General features: G+C 31.3%; 1 protein-coding gene and 1 pseudogene across 6 annotated transcripts in view; both read left to right on the top strand.

Moving 5' to 3' along the window:
- The window catches only part of TBC1D5 (TBC1 domain family member 5), a 463,234-nt gene that overhangs the window by 188,418 nt on the left and 259,865 nt on the right, over nucleotides 1-14,951 (top strand). The gene's annotated exons all lie outside the window — the stretch shown is intronic.
- LOC118602106 lies at nucleotides 13,427-13,545 on the top strand (annotated as a pseudogene).

Here is a 14,951-nt window from a genome sequence, read left to right as displayed (position 1 = left end):
TTATTTATACCAACATGCAGTTCTTAATATAGTTTATCTGATTTTAAAGATGGCTGTTATGCTAAACCTCTCTTCAAAGACTGAGAGGTGCTATTCTTACAAACATTTAGGAAAGGGACTAAGTGAGTTCAGATGCCTGGCTTGAGTGATGAAAATACCAGGAAGCATTTACGTGTTTGGTCGTTTCTGGCCATTAACACACACACACACACACGGAGAAGAGAGAGACAGAGACAGAGAGACATAGAGAGAGATAGAGGGAAAGGGAGAGAGGGAAATTAGGGGTATATTTATGCACAATCTGGCCTTTTAACAAAGAAAAATAAGCCTACGTTTAGGCTGCCACTGCTACATACAAAACAGCTGAGACTTTAATGAACACCATACTGAGGGCATGTAGGACATAAGGCGAATTAAGCAGGTTACAAACTGCACATCTCCTGTTTAGATATAAGAGATCTCCCCAACCCTGACAATTAGTTGTACTGACAAGGCAAGCTGATAGACAGAAACAGGAGGAGATCATTTGTATCAATTTGAGAAATGGCACAAGTAATAAAATAGCCGCACAAAATAGTCTCACTTTTACTTAAAAATTGTTCTTTCTCTATATTCTTTTTCAAAAATAAATACACATGGTTAAACAAAAGCTTCTTTTATTTTGTTTGCAAATAAAGACCAACTTAGTTTTTATTTTCATTTATTTTTTAAGAAGAGATTTTTCTGGACACTCAAACAAATTTTAATCTTGGTAACCTGACAGCTTTGTTTAAACATTGAATATGAGTTTCCTTTCATGAAAATCTTTTCAAAGTATAGCAGTTCAGCTGTGAAAACCGGAATACATTAATGATGACAAAGAAGCTCCAGAATGAGCCAACATTTGTTTTGTTCTTTTACAACATTTCTTGATAAATTGCATACACAATAGTGTTGTAGAGTTATTTTACATTTTCTCTATTTCTTTGCTAATAAGTGTCTTTGTGCTTACCTCTTAAGATGCAGTATCTTATTATTTATTACTTTAAGTTATTTTTAAACAAAAATGACTAAGAAGTTTTTTTTTTTTTAAATAGAACTTAAGATACATATTGTGGGAATATTTATACATTACCTTAGATGCACTTGATTAGACAACATAATGCATTATTCATGTTTAGGCTTTGGATAATTTTCTTCAAAAGTAAATTCCAGACAATTGTGTTGTGAAGGTGTTTATTTAAAGATCATTTACTTTGTATAGTAAGTGATAAAAAAGATAAGTCGTTTGCAAAAATAAAAATGTTGAAATATTTTAATGTAATACTTTTTAAGGATCACAGTATTTATTCAACATGATCATTCTTATAGAGTGGCACTGTTAATTTTTCTAAACTAAATATTTCTTAGGGAGAAATTTTAATTTTTAAAATGTACATGTGTATGTCCTTATTTCAGAAAGGTTCAAGGCATATTTTGAGTCACATTCTGTGAAGATTAGCCTTTCTTTTCTGATTTTTAAAGTTCTAATATTTTTTCTGTTCTATTTACAAAATACTTTTCAGTAAAATCATCAAAATATTTACAATTTTAGGATTATATCTAAAAAGTTCTTTGAACTACACTTTGATATATTCTACATTTACAGGTTGAAGATGTTTTCAAAAGTTATGTATCCAAGCTCAATAACTAAAATGAGCTGTGTTGGCCAATTATGTATTTTGGATGTGTCAAGCAATAATATTTTATGTTACTTATAAACACTCTATGAATTAGCTTTCGATGCATAACAAACCACCCCTAAACTCGGTTACATAAAACAAAAAGTATTTACTATCGCTAATGAGAAACTGGGTAAGGTAGGTACATCTCTTGTTCTGGGCTGAGCTTGCTTATATGCCTTGGAAAGGGCTGGTCCATGATGGCCTCACTTATGTAGCTGATAGTTGGCTGACTGCTGATTGAAGTGGTGGAGCAACTAGACTCATGTTTCATCCTTCAACAGGCTAGTCGTTGTTTGTTTACATAGTGGTATCAGCATTCCAGGAAGACAAACAGAAGCATAAGAACTAAGCTTGGTACTGGCACTTACACATCTACCTCATTTTGTTGGACAAAGCAAGTAACAAAGCCAGACAGAGTTAAGTGGTGGCAAAATATATTTCTATCTACTAGCAATGAACAATCCCAAGAATAATTTTAAGCCAAATATTCTATTCACAATAGTATTAAAAAGAATTAAGTACTTAGGAATACACTGACGAAAGAAGTGAAGGAATTACACTGAAAAGTACAAAACATTACTGTAAGGAAAGTATAAGTAAATGCAGAGATCTTTCATGTTTATGGATTGGAAAACTCATTGTTGTGATGCCACTACCTCTTGATGGAACTAGAAAGCCACATTGTAAAAGGTGTATATTCAAAAATAATTAGGACTGTTTACACCATCAGTTTGCCACAGATACTGAAGCCAAAATGTAAATGAACAACTATGATATAAGTATTTTATGTTACGTATCAGTCAAAAAATAATGGCATGACAGAAAACAAAAGAATCAACTAAAAATATAAGGCAGTTGACCAAAAAATAATAGAAGAAATAGAGAGCAACAATGTTTTGGGCAGTGGAAAATAATTAAGCAAAAGCAATAGTTTTCCTATATTTCTGGGATTATTATTTGAAAATAAATTACGTATGACATGAGCCAGGTTAGAGTCTTTACATAAGAACTTTAAATAGGTGAATATAATTTTAGTCAAATTTCTAGAGAGATTCTTTGAACCTGAAAAATATCTAAAGTTCATTCAGAATTATAGTCTGGTTTAAAAGACATAGAGGATATTGTGAAAATTTTTTGACAACAAATTTGAAAGCTAAGATGAAGTGGAAAATTCATATTAAAAATTATTAAGATTTGCTGAAATAAAGATATTTCAATTCATCTTACATAAACTAATAAGTACTCTACAAGGCTGAAGTATTTGCGTGACTTTCTGAGTTACATGTTACACATCAAAAATTATAGCTAGGTAAACTATTACAACATGTACAACATGTAAGGGAGGTAGTAGAGTTAAGAGTTAGAGAACAAATAGAGGATGGAAGCAGAAGTTAAAGAGTAGAGAAGATGCCTATGCTGCTGGCTTTGAAGATGAAGAAGGGGTCACAGGCCAAGGAACATAGGCAAACTATAGAAGTTGAAAAAGCAAGGAAATCGTTTCTCCTCTAGAGCCTCCAAAATGAACATAGGCTTTCTGGCACATTTTATACTTGTAACCTCCAGAACTGTAAGAGGACACAGTTGTGTTTCTGTAAGCCACTAATTTTGTGGTAATTTGTTATCACAGCAACAGGAAACTAATATATTTTCTTTTAGAAGAAAATATAGGAAACTATAGTTTATGGTCACAAAATATTTAACACAAAAATCATATAAAATTAGATTGAATGTAAAATCAAGAAATTCTGTCATCAGAAGACACCATAAAGAGAGTGAAAACAGACAAATCACAATCTGGGAAGAAGATAATATACAAAACTAACAGAAGTTTGATATCCAAAATATATAAAGAATTTTTGTGACTCAATAAGAAAAGTCATGAACAAGCCTACATTTTGCACAAAAAGAAATACATGATAGCCATAAATGTTCGAAAAACCTAAATAAAATCCCAGATTCCATATAGTGCCTTCTAGATTGGCATAATTTAAATACCACGTGATTACTACTGTGTGAAGAAATGGGAACTCTCTTGTATTACTGGTGGTGGTTAAAATTGGTATCAACACTTTGGAAATAATTCAACATTACAGGAAAATTGAATATGACCATATCCTAAGACCCAGCATTTCCACTCCTGGGAATATAGAGAATCTTTTATATCAGAAATTGTATATAATAACATTCATAGCTCCATTTCTTGTAATAACAGAAAACTAGAAATACTCCAAATGTCTATCAGCAGTAGAATAGATAAAGAAATTTTGATATAATCATATACTAGAATATAAAGTAGAAATAATTGAACTATATATGGATGACACAGAACTAACAATTAAGACAGAATATATAAAGTGTGACTACATTTATATAAATTTTAAAATGATTTAAAATTGTTTAAGAATGTATACATATGTAGTAAAACTATAAAGAAAAGTGAGAAAATGATTAACAGTTCAAGATAGGGTTACATTTGAGTAGCAGGGAGGAGGATATGATAATCATCAAAGGTCACACTAGGAATTTCATAGATTTTGGTAATATTTGATTTCTTAAGCTCAATAAGGCTGCTGAAAATAAGACATTTTACAATTAACTTTGTTAATTAAAAGTATGAATTGATTTTTCAAACCACAAAAAGAATAAGTGGGTGCTCGCATTGCTTGATACTAAAATGTATTTTCGAGCCATTATAATTAAAATTGTATCGTCAAAGAAATAGACAAATTAATTGAAAAATTGGAAGTCAAGAAGATAACAAGTGTATTTAACTCTTATGGTTTAAAATATATGATATATATTTACGATATTTTAAAGAGTTTAAATCAGTGGAAAAAGATAGTTTCATCTAAGAATATTTGGACAACTGGTTAATCCATTAATATGTATTTATTCTCGGGTAAGGAAAAGCCATTTCAATCACAGCAGCAGAGAAATTATAGAGGAAAGATTGATTTAAAAAAGTATTTTGTAGAGTGCTTTATTTGAATTTTTGCAACCAGGTGTTAATAATCACATATGTGTTTGTTCAGATTCTTAATTTTATATCTCAAGAAGTTGAGAATCAGAGAGTGTAAATGACTCATTAGTTGTTATATAGAGTTCAGAGTCTTAACTGGATTGAGAGCTTTGGACTTTGACCTTACAGCCTAATATCCTTTTCATTCTGTCACATTGCCATTATTTAATCCCAATATACCTTACATTTGAATTCATTTTTTAATTTAAGATTATTTGCTGTTAGATTAGATGAAAATCAATCCAAGCTTGAAGTTTTAGTATAATCTAATAGATTTTTTTAATTTTTATTTTGTAAAGGTAACCAATTTTTTTTAATTGTTATGAGCATGTGGATTTAAATATATTTGATGTGAAATTTGATTTGATTTAAACCTTGCAATTGTTATCCTATTTTCAATTGCTATTCACTTATTTTCTTTTTGGCTTTATTGAGATATAATTAACAAACACAATTGTAAAGTATTCAAAGAATATGTCACAACAATTCGTTAATTATCTAGTTAATTATCACTTCTGTCACCTCACATATTCATCTTTTTTATTTTATTAGTGAGAACAATATAATGTTATCAACTATAGCCACCAGATTATACATTAGATCCTCAAACCTTATTCATCCTATAGCCGAAAGTTTGTACCCTTTTACCAACCTCTGCATAATTCCCCTGCCCATAGCTCTGGTATCCACTTTTATGCTTTGTTTCTTAGAATTTCTTACACTTTGACTCCTCTCCTTGCCTCCTCTCCTTTCCTTCCCATTCCCCTCCTCTCCTCTCCCCTCCCCTTCCCTCCCCTCTTCTCAGATTCTGCATTTACGAGATACCGTGCAGTGTTTGTCTCCATGTGTGTCTTATTTCACTTAGCACAATGCCTTCAAGTTCTATCTGTGTTGTCTCAAATGGCAAGATTTCCTTATTTTTTTTTGTGGCTGAATAATATTCCTTCGTTTGCGTGTATCTATATATACACACATATATATACATGTACCAGATTTTCTTTATTCATCCATCAGTGGACACTTAGGTTCCATGTATTGGCTGTGGTAATAATATTGCCATGAAAATGGGGCGGGGGATACATATATATTTTTGAGTTAATATTTTCATTTCCTTTGGATAGAAGCCCAGAAGTGGAATTTCTGGAGTGTATGGTAGTTCTATTTTTAATTTTTTCAGGAACTTTCATATTGTTTCCTATAGGGGTTGCACTAATTTGTATTCCCACCAATGAAGCACAAGTATTTCCATTTCTTACATCTTCACCATTGGACGTTTGTAGGGATTTCTTTCATTAAATTTGAAAATTACTTTGAGTAGTATGGACCTTTTAACAATTTAATTCTTTTAATTCATGAGCACAAACTATCTTTATATTTATTTATGTCTTCTATTTCTTTCATCAGTGTCTTATAATTTTCAATGTAGAGGTCTTTCACCTCCTTGGTTAAATTAATCCTAGGTTTTTTATTCTTTTTGGTGCAATTGTAAATGGGATTGTTTTCTTAATTTCCCTTTCCGATTATTCATCGTTACTGTACAGAAATGAAACTTATTTTTGTATTTGTTTTCTATCTTGTAAGTTCACTGAATTCATTTATTAGTTCTAATAATTTTTGCTGGCATTTACACATATATATGTGTTATGTAATATATATAATATTATACCTTTGCAAATAGATACAGTTTTGAAAATAACTCTCCTCTCCTTTCCTCCCCCTCTTCTCTTTTCCCTCTAAATACTCTAGCTTAGATTTTCACTATTTACAATAAAATCATGATATTTGTTCTTTGTATATGGGCACCCTTTCCTCATTTTTCATGGTCACTCACTGGAAAAACAACCCTGAAAAATAGTCCAAGTAAAAAGCAGTCGGGTCCTTGCAAAAAGAAGAAGTGTTGAGATTGGGCATTCTTATTTTATTCCCGACCTTAGAGGAAAAGCTTTCAGCTTTCACCATCAAGTATGATGTTAGCTGTGGGCTTGTCATATATGACCTTTATTATGTCAAGATACATACTTTCTTTACTCAGTTCATTGAGAGCTTTTTTCATGTTGAATTTTGTCAAATGCTTTTTCTTCCTCTATTGAGATGATATGATTTTATCCTTCATTTTATTAACGTAGTTTATCACATTGATTTGTGGATATTGAACCATCCTTGTATCTCTGGAACAAATCCTGCTTGATTATAGTATATGATCCTTTTAATATATCGTTGCATTTGATTTGCTAATATTTTGTTGAGGATTTTTGCAATTTATGTTCATCAGGGATATTGGCCTGTAATTTTCTTTTCTTCTAGAGTCCTTATCCATTTTTGGTATTAGGCCAATGAAGGCCTCATAAAATGAGTTTGGAAGTTCGTGTTCTTATATTTTTTGGAAGAGTCTGAGAAGGGTTGGCAGTAATTCTTCTTTAAATATGTAGGTAGAATTCTCTAGTGAAGCCATCTTTTCCTGGACATTTTTTCCTGTTTTGGAGAGGTTTTTGATTACTGATTTGGTCTCCTTACTAGTAATTGGTTGGTTCAGATTTTCTGTTTCTTCATGATCAGTCTTGGTAGGTTGTATGTTTCCAGAAATTTATCCATTTCTGCTAGGTTCTCCAATTTGTTGGTATGAATTATTCATAGTTGTCTCATGATCCTTCATATTTTTGTGGTATCAGCTATAATATCTCCTCTTTTGTTTCTTATTTTATTTGAGTCTTTCTCTTTGTTTTTTCTTGGTCAGTCTAACTAATGGTTTATCTATTTTGTTTATCTTTTCAAAGAACCAGCTCACAGTTTCATTGATCTTTTTTACTGTCTTTTTAGTCTCTTTTTTATTTATGTCCACTCTGATCTTTGTTATTACCGTTCTTCTACTAACTTTGGCTAGGTCTTCTTCTAGTTCTATGAGGTGTAAAGTTAGGTCGTTTGACATCTTTTTTCCTCAGCGTGTATGGTTATTGTTGTAAAGCCCTCTTAGAACTGCTTTTGCTACATCCTATAAATTTTGGTATGTTTTGTTTTTATTTTCATTATCTCAAGGTATTTTTTATTTCTCTTTTTATTTCTTCTTTGACCTATTGGTTGTTCAGTAGCATTTAGTTTATTCCACATATTTGTGAATTTTCCTCTTTTTGCAATTGATTTATCATTTTTATACCATTGTGTTTGGAAAATATGCTTGATATAATTTCAGTCTTAAATTTATTAAGAATTGTTTTGTGGCCTAATATATGATCTATTAAGGAGCATGTTCCATGTATGATTTAGGAAAATGTGTTTTCTGCCATTTTTGGATGGAATTTTCTGTAAATGTCTGGTGAGTCCAACTAGTATGACTTATATTTTAAGTCCAATATTTCCATAGTGATTTTCTCTCTGTACGAACTATTCATTGTTGAAAATGGGGTATTGAAGTTCCTTACTATAATTGCATTGCCATCTACTTCTTCTTCGGTTCTGTTTGTATTTCCCTTATATATTTTGGAACTCCTCTGTTGGATGCATCAGTTTTTACAAATATTATAACATTTTGTTGAATTGACCCCTTTATCATTATATAATGACCTCTTTATCTCTTAGTACATTCTTTGACTTAAAGTCTATTTTATTTGATAAAAGTATAAATATCTCTGCTTTCTTTTGGTTTCTGTTTACATTAACTATCTTTTTCTGTCTCTTCACTTTCAGTCAGTGTTCTTAAAGCTGAAGTGAGATTTCGTAAGCAGTATGTAGTTGGATCTTCTTTTTTAAAATTTATTCAGCCATTCCATCTTTTGATTGGAGAATTTTGTCCACTTACATTTATAGTTGTTATCTAGGTATGGAGTTACTCTTTCCGTTGTGTTAATTTTTTTTCTTGCTTTTCGTAATTTCTTTGTACTTTTCTTTCTTATTTATTTCCCTTGTGTTTTGATAATTTTCTATAGTGTTGTGCTTATATTCCCTTTTTATCCATCTTTTATGTATGTAGTATAGGTTTTTGCTTTGTGGTTACCATGAGGCTTACATAAAACATATGTATGAGGATTGATTTTTATTTTAATCCACTAATATAAATAATAAGCCGTGTGACATTAATAATTTATTCAGCAGTCAACATGTGTTTATTGAGTACCTATCATGTACCCAATACTATTCTGGGTTCTGGGGCTCCAGTGAATGAATGCCATATAATAGGTGACTATAAACAATAAATACTGAAGAAAAGCACCTGTGAATAAGAACTATGCAGAGTGTTAAAAGACAGTGATATGATAGCAAGTGACTTCATTGCTGGTTTGAACAAGATCAAAGGGAATTTCTTTCTGAAGAGGGAGCCGACCATTTGCAAACCAGAGGGGAAAGTATTCCATTTGAAAATAAAATATGAGTAGCCAGTGTGAAGACACATTTAGCATATTTGAGAAACAGAAAGAACATTACTGTGGCTGGAGTATGTAGGAATAAAGAAGGAAAAGTGTTAGTTGATGTGTAAGAGGTTTGCATGGAACATCAAAGCTTTTAGGATTTATAAGTCAAAGGAAGTACTTTGGATTTGATTCTAGAACATTGGGAATCCTTTGGAGCATTTGTAAGAAGGGGAGTGACATGATCTGATTACTTTATTATTTTTATTATGTTTTATTTTGAAATAGTTTATGACTATTGAGAAGCATAAAAACAGTACAGAGTTTACATAATGACATTTTACATAACCATTGTACATCATCAAAAACAGGAAACTGATACTTGTAAAATTCTGCCAATTTAGGTAAAGACTATATTCAGATTTCAACAGATTTTAAATGTTCTAGTTCATATTTCCTTCCCTCTTAAGTGTATGGTTTTATTAAATTATTACACTTGTAGATTTGAGTAAATATCACCATAATCAGGAAATAGAGTTTCTATCATTCAAAGAAACTTCTTCATATTATCCTTTAATAGTCACACTTTTCCCCCAACTCTAATCCCCCGTAACCATTGATCTGTTATGATTTTGTCACTTCAAAAATGTTATATAAGTGAATTCAAATAGTATGTACCACTTTTTGATTGGCATTATTTTTATTCTACAAAATGATGTTGAGATCAAAGTTATAAGTTGTATTTGTACTTTGTTCCTTTTTATTGTTGTTTCATTGTATGGATGTACAGTTAGTTTCTCACTGTGGTTTTCATTTACATTTTCCTAATGGCTTATGATGTACATTTTTGTATGTGAACATTTGCCACCTATATTTCCTCTTAGATGAAGTGTCTGTTCAAGTTGTTCACTGAATTGGATTGGTTCCTTACTGTTCAATTTAAAGAATTTTTTATGTAGTATGGATACAAGTGCTTTGTTAGATATGTGATCTACAAATATTTTCTCTTCATCTCTGGCTTTTTTTTTTTTTTTCATCCTGTAACAGAGTTTTTCCCATAGAAAATTTTTTGAAATTTCAATGTATTATTTTTGTTAATGCATTGTGCCTTTGGTATTCCTTCTAAGAACTCGGACCAAATAACTTCCCATAACCTAGATCATGAAGATTTTCTCTGGTATTTTCTTTTAAAAGTTTTACATTTTACATTTAGCTTTAGGATTCATTTATCTCTGTATGATGTGTGAGATTTAGATGAAGGTCTTTTTTTTTTTTTTCTTTTTTTGTCTGTGAATGTCTAATTGTTCCAATGTCATTTCTTGAAAAGATTCTTCTTCCTTCATTGAGGTGCTCATGTACCAATGTCAAAATCAGTTTGTTGTACTTCTCTTGAACTGTTTCTGGGCTCTCTTCTGTTTCATTGACCAACATGTCCCTCCACCAGTACTTTAACTGTCTTGATTAGTATAGCAATGGGAGTGATGATGCTCCAAAGGGGGTAAAAATGTATTCTTAGTGGTCGAAAAAAATATTAGACATTACAATGGTGTGTCTCTGCAAAAGACTACAGCATATAAGAGGTATACACTATATTGGTAGGATTAAAATTTCATAATGGGCTGCAATTACGAAAAAAAATATCTAAAAAGTTTCCTTAGGGAGACGATGATGAAAAAAAGGTTAAGAAACACTGTCATGCAATAAGTTGTAAATCAGGTAGTGTGGTTCCTCCAACTTTATTATTCTTTTTCAAAATTGTTTTGGCTATTCTAATGCCTTTTCCTTTACATGTACATTTTAGAATACGCTTTTCTGTATCCTCAAATAATTGTGCTGGAATTTTATAAAAATTATGATTCACATTTTTAATAGATTATTTTGCTGTTATGTGGATAATGGGTGGACAGGAATGGAAGAAGAGAGATCAGTTACAAAGTGATGCTGTCTTCAGGATAGAGGTGATGGTGACTTTGCATTGGGAATGGTGGTAGATGACATGAAGAGAATTCAACAGGTATATATTTTTTAGATGAGCAGATAAGAGTACTTATTGATAAATTGATGACCAGGTAGCGAGTATGAGAGGGATCCAGCAAGATTCTAAATGATGCTATTTACTAGAATGTTAGAAACTGAGGGAAAATTAAATTTGGATAAAATGGGATTTGGGAGGAGAAATCAAGTTTTTCATTTGCCCTTTATCACACATCTAACATGTCAGATGTTCACTGAACAGATGTGTCAAATTCTTGGAAGATAAGTCTTCACATATGGATTTGGGACATGTCAACATAAGGGTGGTGTTGGTTTTGAGAACATTTAATTGTGGGGACTAGATGGAACCCCAAGACACTCTAATCTTTAGAGTTGGTAAATAAGAGTTTGATATTCATAGTATTTGAATATTCAGACAAACTAGAAAGAAAAATGAACACCACAGAAAAATGACCAAGGATATAAGCAGTCTCCAAAAAGTATTTTAGATGTTTAATAATTATATGCAGAATGGCCTCATTTTCCCTTGACGGAATGATATCGAAGCAAGATAATGATTTTTTTTTTTTTACCAAACTGTCAAAGAATAAAAAATAATAAAATATCATTGGCTGAGGTCCAGAGAGATGGACATTTTCATATGCTCTTAGTGGCAAAATAAATTGGTATAATCTTTCTAGCAGTCGATTTGGCCATATTTATCAAAACTCTTAATGTGTCCTTGCCCATTAACCTTCTAGTGTAGTTTATTTTCTCTTTCTGAAGTCTTGTGATTTTCCTGTCCTTTGCTATATTTTACTTTCACTGTCAGCGATGCATCAAAATAGAATAAATGTGGCTAATTGGTTGAATGCAAAGTCCTTATTCATCTGAAACTATGTCTAAAAGTATCTTGCAAAGGTTGTTGTTCTTTATATCTCTATAATTCCAATGTGTTACTTTCATTTTTTTTTCTTTCACATACCTTCCAGCTTTTTTTTACCTTTTGGATACACATTTATCCCACCTTTCAAATATTGCTAATGTAGTCCATAACTAGCACAGAAGACCTTATTTATAATAAATTATATAATGTTCCCTATAATGGATTGAATATTTGTGTTTCTTCAAAATTTGTTTTTTGAAATCCTAACCCCACAATGTGATGGTATTAGGAGTGTGGAACTTTTGGGAGGTGATTATTAGGTCATGAGGGTAGAAGCCTCATGATTAGGATTGGTATCCTTTTAAAAGGGACCCCAGAGAACTCTCTTTCCCTCTTCCCACCATCCGAGTACACAGCCACCTATGAACCATAAAGGTAGCTGGCTTTTACCAGACACTGAATCTGCCAGCTACTTGATCTTGGACTTCTTAGCCTCTTGAACTATGAGAAAAACATATTTGTTGATTAAGCTACCTGGTGTATGGTATTTTTATCATAGTAATCCAAATGGACTAAGATATTAACTTTCTTAATGAATTAGATCCAAAGTGGGTTTCCCCATTTTGCCCAAAGAAAACCAAAGATATGATGAAACTTCTCCTAGGAGGAATATAAATAAACTCAGATTATGATAGGGGTCTTTTTTTTTTTTTTATCTGAATGTTGTTACTCAGAAATCTGTTTTGATGAATAAGTAGTTAATATTCCAGGAAAGTATTTGCTAACGTAACTCTGTTAATCCCATATTTCCAAATGGTAAATTAAAGGAGCAGTTTTTACCAAATGATCACTGACTTTGGCTCTGCAGACATTTAGTAAATTATAAGTTGGCTTCTATTTTAAAGTCTCTTTGCTTATCTCTTAATTTTATGTCACTTTACCATTGTTAAGTAAATTTTTTAAAAAGAAAACTTCATATGTGCAAGATACCTTTAGTGTAAAAGTGTGGTTTATGAGTCCTTCCCTTCTTGGGATATATGTATGTTTGTTCCAGCGTGTATCAGAAACAGGTAAAAAACAAACCTTTTTTTAAGAGAGTGAAATAATCTTTAATTATACATTTTAATTATAAGCAAGCATATTCATTTTATGCTATTTACAGAAACTACTTTTGTTTACTTTCCAAATAAAAAAAAGTTTTATTAAGTAGAAAAAGCTGCAAATCTGTCCATCAGTAGGTATTTCCACCTTATACTCAGTTAAATTCTGATCAAATTTGATTTACTAACTCATAGCCACAACAGATGTTATCTTAATGCAAGATGGAAGAAGAAAATTAAGTATGTTGAGCTACAGAGCCACCTTTACATTTTTATTTGTAGCAGTGGAAGAAAAGTTCAAAAAACCTCTTTCCTACTGTTTTTTTTATACTATACTAGAGTTTAGCATTTTGTACTATACATGTTTATTTTTAACTTTAAGTTTCAAAAATACAGTTGAAATAGTCTGCGGCCACGCCACCCTGAACAAGCCCGGTCCCCTATGATCCTGGAAGCTAAGCAGGGTGGGGCCTGGCTAGTAGTTGGATGTGGGACCACCTATGAAGACCGGGTGCTATAGGCGTAAAAAAATAATAATAATAATACAGTTGAAATAATATATATGTTTACATTAATGTGCTAAGTTATTTAATTCTCTATTAATGTCACACATTTTAATAGGGTATGAGGGACATAAAATTGCTTTTATTTAATCTCTCATGATTCAAATATACAAATATACTTCAGGATATTGACACTTAAGAATTTTAACCAAAATGACACATTTTAATTGAGATAATTTTGAGGGTCATCAAAGTAGTTGGTGATATTTTTTTCTTTTCATTGTATTTCAGGGATTGAATAGCTCAAGTGAGATGGCTGAGTAGGTGGCTTAAGAAGCTATGCTAACCTAGTCAAACATATTCTGACGACAATAATATAATATTAATATTTAGAATTTCATAGAGCTATCAGAGATTCAGTACCAGCGCTCTCCTTAAGTGTTCTGGTTTGGTTGTTAAACAGTTTTTTTTTTCTTTTTTTACCTCATTTGTCTTCAGATATTCATTGTAAGGTTTAATATTCATTGATTTCTTCATTCAGTAGCTATTTATTGAGTGCCTACTCTATGCCAAGCTCTGTTACAGATGCTGGGGATATAGGAGTGAACAAAACATACACTAATCTCTGCTTTCAAGAACTTTACAATTCTATTCACCTGAAATTAATATAAAATAATATTGAATGTCAACTATAATTGAAAAGTTAAAGTAATAATATAAATAAAATGAATTTTATAAATCTAGTTTAAGACAGACAGTAAACAAGATTAATATGTAAAATCGATATGCTTGGTAGTGATAAGGGCTAAAGAGAAAAATGAAGCATGGAAAAAGGGTAGAAAGTAAATGAAGGAGGGTGTTACAGTTTTAATGACAGCAGGAAAGACCTCTTTGAGATGGTGTAAAGCAAAAAGGCCTCCTTCGTCTATGTAATACCTGAAGAAAGAGTTTAATTGAAAAATGTCCTTCATAAAACTTCAATGTATGTAAAAACACACTAGATTAGTGTTGAATTTTAATATTCTTCCAATTACGTAACAATCATAAGAACATTGAAAAACCGTAATATCCTGGAACTGGCATCACCATCTTTAGTGTGTCCTATTAGTGTAGTTTATCATTTATTTATAGTATATTAAAAGATAAATTTATTGCTTTATGCGGTAATTCTACTAACTTTTTTTTCTGACCTCCTACTGTAGTAAATGTGTAATTTGGTTGGGTTTGTCTCTGTGGTTGAAAGAGAATCAATTAAATTCTATGAACACATGTAGGTTCTAATGCACTAAAGTACATTTTAAATTTTATGGTACTGTGAATATGAACTGGGTATCAATTCTAAATTTTTTTTAAATGCTGGTTGTATAGTACTATCAACTATTTCTAGATATTTTGCAAATGCTAGGAAATTGGGAAATCTAAGTAG

The sequence above is a fragment of the Rousettus aegyptiacus genome, unplaced genomic scaffold, assembly GCF_014176215.1.
Source record: "Rousettus aegyptiacus isolate mRouAeg1 unplaced genomic scaffold, mRouAeg1.p scaffold_m13_p_4, whole genome shotgun sequence".
Classification (NCBI taxonomy): Eukaryota; Metazoa; Chordata; class Mammalia; order Chiroptera; family Pteropodidae; genus Rousettus; species Rousettus aegyptiacus.
Note: the sequence above shows the minus strand (reverse complement) of the source record. Positions and strands in the feature narration are given on the sequence as shown.